Raw genomic sequence first — 6,000 nt, forward strand, 5'->3', positions numbered from 1 at the left:
CTTTGTGTTAGCTTGGGCTGTCCTGGACTCGCTTTGTAGACCAGGCTGGCCTCGAACTCACAGTGATCCACCAGCCTCTGCCTCCTGAGTGCTGGGATTAAAGGTATGCTCCACCTCCACCCGGCAATAATCACTCTTCTGCAGATGTATAATGAAAAGGAGCAAGCCGTACAAAGAAAAATATAAAAACGTACAATTTGAGGAAAAAAGGAGCACTGGGAAAGGTGATGTTGGAGCTAAGTCTTGTGCTCAAGGAGGTAAAAAATAGTGGCACACACCTTTAATGCAAGCACTTGGGAAGCAGAGGCAGGCAGATCTCTGGGTTCAAGGCCAGCCTGGTCTACAGAGCAAGTTCCAGGACAACCAGGGCCCCTATCTTAGGGGGGAAAAAAGTTTTAAAGAAAAACCTGACACTAAATGGGATAAAGGGAACAGTGGCTTCAGAAAAAGACCCCACCAGCTAGCCTCCCAACTTCTGACAAGTAATTAAAGGAAACGTTAGAGCAGTAAAGGAGACCATCAGTAGCAGAAACCTCACGCAGATGCAGTTAGGCGAGGAGCCCAAGTTCCGGCTCCATCATAGAGCAGAACTTGGCAGCTTCGATCATGTGATTTCCAGCTTTAGAGTCAAGGATACAAGAAAGGGTTTGTGAAATCTCCACAGCTAAGGAAAGCTGCTGTGGCCGGGTGAGTACCAGAGGCACCCCCCTGCATGGAGGCCGGAAGAAGGGGAAGCCGTGTGTGAAGCTGAGAAGGTGAAGCCTGGAATGTGCTGAAGACTCCCAAGACGTCGGGGATGCCAGAGCCATGGGACACCTGCCAGGGAAAGCTGCAGACAAGGCCCAGCCCAAGAGGGAGAAGTGTGCTGCGGTCAACAAAGCTGGAAGGAGTTGGAGATCTGAATAGCGCTTTGACATCGGACAGAGAGGGGCAGAATACGGAGTTTTCCGTGCTGGTTTTTCAGTCTTGTGTTGACTCAGTATTTCCTTACTATGTTCCCCTTCTTCCCTTTTGGAATGTATGTTCAAAGTATGTGAGCTGCATTTTTACTTTACAGGTGGTTACAGTTAAGAGATTGCCACGTGTCTCAGAGACTTCAAACTTCGTATTTTTAAAAACAGTGTTGAGACTGCGATAACCTATGAGAGGACCTTTGGAGTTGAACGAAATGTGTTTTTGCATTGCGATATGGCTCTAAGCCTGTGAGGGCCAGGAAGCAGAATGTGGCGGTTTGAATAGGAGTTGCCTCCAAAGGCTTACATATTTGAATGCTTAGTCATCAGAGAACAGTGCTATTTGAAAGGATTAGAAGGACCAAGAGGTGTGGATTTGTTGGAAGAAGTGTGTCATTGGGGGTGGACTTAGAGGTTTCAAAAACCCGTACCAGTCTGCCAGGCACAGTGATGCATGCCTGTAATAACAGCACTCAGGAGGCAGAGGCAGGCGGATGGCTCTCTGTGAGTTCGAGGCCAGCCTGGTCTTCAAAGCGAGTCCAGGACAGTCAAGGCTACACAGAGAACCCTGTCTCAAGAAAAAAAAAAAGCCCATACCAAACCTAGTTTCTCTGTCTGTGTCTGTCTGTCTGTCTGTCTGTCTGTCTGTCTCTCTCTCTCTCTCTCTCTCTGTGTGTGTGTGTGTGTGTGTGTGTGTGTGTGTGTGTGTGTAGCTCTCAGCCACTGCTCCAGCACATGTGTTACCATTGCTCCCTGTCATAGTGATAATGGTCTAAGCCTCTGAAACCATAAGCCAGCCCCCAATTACATGTTTTCTTTTGTAAGATTGCCTTGGTCATGGAGTCTCTTTCTTTACAGCAATAGAACAGTGACTAAGACAAAAAAAACATTTAAAGGTATCCAGTATTCTCTGTTCATATTCATAAGATCTTAAAGCAGGCATTATGGAAGATCTGGAAAAGAGATCTTCTATGGACGCCTTGATAGTCAGAAATAATTCGTCAGCCAATTTCTTCTCTTTGCCATCCATTTATTAGCAGAATGCTGAGCTAAGCAACTAAAACTTTCTGGAACAACGGCTACTTCCTAAGTGTAGCTAGGTCACCGAAATTATATATACTTACAACATTATAGATATTTATGACAGTCAGTTCAGGAACAGGCATCCAGGCCTACAGGGACAGGAAAAATTGTCACATAAGCTCCTCTCTGCCCCAGATCCATGGTGCTTAGTTCTGTCATCCGCTCACTTTGTCTTTCTCTTTCCTCCTTGTGGAGTAACCAGATTGGCGGGGATGGCATGTCCTCCTGTGGACAGTTTGTCTTGCTTTTCTGCAGAGTTCAGTCTCTGCAAAACCTGAGAAGAAAAAAGGCCGTCTTCCCAACCACCCATGACTCTGTTGGGGGCAGGCAGGATGGGGGTTACTTCTTTATTTGAAAGAAAAGAAACAAGATTGCCCACTCAGGAGGCTTACTGTCTGATAAACAAAGGCTGGAAACAGGAAAGGCAGGAGGTGGGAGGCTGGGGAGAGGGAGAGACATTGTAACTCACACAGCCTAGCTTTCTGGTCTCATCTTGCTTGTTCACCTACTCTCCACCGTCTCCTGGAGATAACTCTGCCAAAAGGATCCTGGAGTTTACGTGGAATGGCTACAAATACGATAGGCTTAAAAATACTTTAGGCATGCCTGTCTTTTATTTTTGCCGTGACATTTATTGAACAGTGTGCATGTGCTAGTAACCGCAGTTGACATTATATTGAGCCCTGGCCTTCATCATGAGTCACCAGCAAATAGTCCCTCAAGGTGAGCCAGAGCCAGAGAGGCAAAGTAACCTTCCCAATAACACACAGCCAGCAGGCAGCCTGCTCCTGCAAACTCAGCAACTACAGCCCCTTTATTTTTCTTTTCTTTTCTTTTCTTTCTTTTTTTTTTTTTTTTTTTTTTTTTTTTGATTCATGTGTGTCTCGGGGACTTCTGTATTACTGTGAAGAGACACCATGACTGAGGTAACTTATAAAAGAGAGCATTTAATTGGGGAGCATGGCAGCAGGCAGGCATGGTGCCGGAGCAGTAGTTAAGAACTTACATCGGACCTACAAACTGGAGACACAAAGCCTGGGCCTGGCTCAGTCTTTAGCTCATTCCTAGTGGCTCACCTTCTCCAACAAGGTCACACCTAATCCTTCCAAAACAGTTCCACCAACTAGGGACCAGGCATTAAAACACATGAGACTACGGGGACTATTCTCAATCAAACCACCACAGTATGTATATCATGAATGTGGTATGCAACACGTGTGGGTATGCCCACTTGTGCATACACCTGTAGAAGCCAGAGGTCAACTCCGGGTGTCCTCTTCTCTTGAGACAATCTGTCACTCGACCTAGAGCTTGCCCTTTAGGGTAGGCTGACTGGTCAGCAAAACCCCCAGGAGCCACTTGTCTCTGCACCCATAGAGCTGAGGTTATAGGTGTATGCCACCACATCTGCCTTTCACTGGAGTGCAGGAGATTCGAACTCACATCCTCAGGTTGCACACCAAGCACTTGATCACTGAGTCAGCTTCCCAGGCCCTTCTTCTCCCTTTCTGATTTATCTTGTACTGCTCTCAGCAGATTCATCTGAGCCTCTCTTAGTAGAAGGAAAAAAGGTGAAATGAAGATGACTTAAAATCACTGGACTTTTCAGATCTGCAGCCAGGCCATCCTAAGTAGGTAAGAGGCTCTCTTCCTTGGGAATGGAGCACTGGGAGCCTTGCCTGTTTGCCCTCAAGCAGAAGTTTGGGCGGTAAAAGGCTTTTTTGCTAAGACCGGAGTTTCTTTACAGTCTCCTGCAGGTGGTGATGAGAAGGGTTTCCCAGTCAACCCCACAAGGGTACTGGAGAAGTACAGTTGAACAGCAGCTTCACAAGGGACCACTTCTAGAGTGACAGACCCTGGAGATGACGTCCATGATACCTGATGTGATATTACAGGGCTGTAGAGGGATGAGCACAACTGCTGTAAGGAATTAACGCAAAGCCGGGCAGTGGTGGCGCACGCCTTTGATCCCAGCACTCGGGAGGCAGAGGCGGGCAGATCGCTGTAAGTTCAAGGCCAGCCTTGTCTACAGAGTGAGTCCAGGACAGCAAGGGCTGTTACACAGAGAAACTCTTGTCTCAAAAACAAAAAAACAAAAATCAAAAATTAAAAAACAAAAGAAAAAAGAAAAAAATTAACTCAAAAATTGGGTGGAGGTGGCGTATGCCTTTAATCCCAGCACTCCGGGAGGCAGAGGCCGGCAGATCTCTGTGAGTTCAAGATCAGTCTGATCTACAGAGGGTGTCTAGGACAGCCAAAGCTACACAGAGAGACCTGTCTCAAAAACAAAAGAAAAACAAAAACCATGAACTAACTCTCCTCAAAGTGTGTATGTGTGTGTGTGTGTGTACACATGTAGGTAGAAACCAGAGTTGGTTGCTTTTTTTCAATTGCTTCTCTACCTCATTTTATTTTGAGACAGGATCTCTCTGATCTTGGAGCTCACCAATGACTGGTCAGCAAGCTCCAGGAATCCACTCATGTGTCTATACACCATCCTCCCAGTGATGAGGCTGTAGGTGTTCACTGCCTCGTCTTTGTATGTAGATCCTGGGGATCCAGACGCAGGCCCCCATGCCTGCATTGCAAGCGCTTTACTCACTGAGCCACCTCTCCAGTCCTCCTGGTGCATTTTTCAGCAGAAAGGGACTTCAAATCTCCCCCGATTCAACCTGATCACTTTAATAGCGAGGAAGCGGAGTAGAGATGTGCTACACTGTTCCCAAAGCCGCAAGGCTGCTCAGCCAGGACAGGGGACCAGAGCCAGTCTGGGGCTGTGATGAGAATGTCACAGAAGGCATTCAGCTATTCTTGGAAGACGTCTGGAATTGCTTTCCTGGTAAACAATGTGAACCTTTTGGAAGCCTTTGGTCAGGGCCCATGGAACAGTTTGGTGTTCAAAGCTAGCTCTGAGCATGTCCTAATTTCTTTTTCTGTTGCTGTGATAAAATACTCTGAAGGGAGAGTTTATTCTGAGCATACTCCATCGCGGTGGGAAAGTCAAGCAGCCTAGAGCTTGAAGCAGCTCGCCACGTTGCATCCATAGTCAGGACTCAGAGCACAGGAATGCTGGTGCTCCGCTCCCTTTCTCGGCTCCATACAGTCCGGCATCCCCTGCCTAAGGCTCATGCTGCCTGTGGTGGGCGGGTCTTCTCATCTCAGTTAACCTAGCCAATAGAACCTTCCACAGGCATGCTCAAAGGCCCATCTTGCTTACAGAGTTTATCCAGGTGACAACTGAGCCAGCCATCACTGAGGGTCATGAAACTGGGTGACCAGACGTGAGCTCACAAGCACGTGGAGCTGGGAGGAGGGAGGCTGAGGTCTCCTATGACTAATAACCTAGCACTGATGGCCATCGGTGTTCTCACTGTGACCATGTAAAAGAGATCATTTCCTTTGGGGGAATTCCTATTCTCTGTTCTATATTTATATTATTTGATGTAGGTATGTGTATGTATGCATATATACAAGCACATACCCAGTGACAGCCATTTTGGCATATTCATTTAAGGTGGATATATTTTATTTTTTAAACAATACTTATTTCTGTGTATATGTATGTCTGTGTGAGTGTATGTGAACAGGTACCCAGAAGGCACGAGATCCTATGGAGCTGGAGTTACAGGTATTTATGAGCTGCCCAAGGTGAGCGCTGGGACCTGAACTCTATTCCTCATGATAGAGCAGCATGAACTCTCAGCTGCTGAGCCAGCTCTCCCAGAGGGGCTGGGTTCAGTTCCTAGCACCCACATGGCAGCTCACAACTGTCTGTAACTCCAGTCCCAGGGGATCTGACATCCTCACACAGACATGCAGGCAAGGCGGAAGACCAATGCACATAAAATAAACATCAAATAAAATTTAAAAATCATGAGCCAAATTAAACACAGCCTCCTTGAAGTTGCATTTATAGGTATTTTGTCACAAAACAAGAAAAGTAACAGGTACACTATAGCTTCTG

Source organism: Acomys minous (assembly GCF_964271855.1).
Source record: "Acomys minous genome assembly, chromosome: 5".
Classification (NCBI taxonomy): Eukaryota; Metazoa; Chordata; class Mammalia; order Rodentia; family Muridae; genus Acomys; species Acomys minous.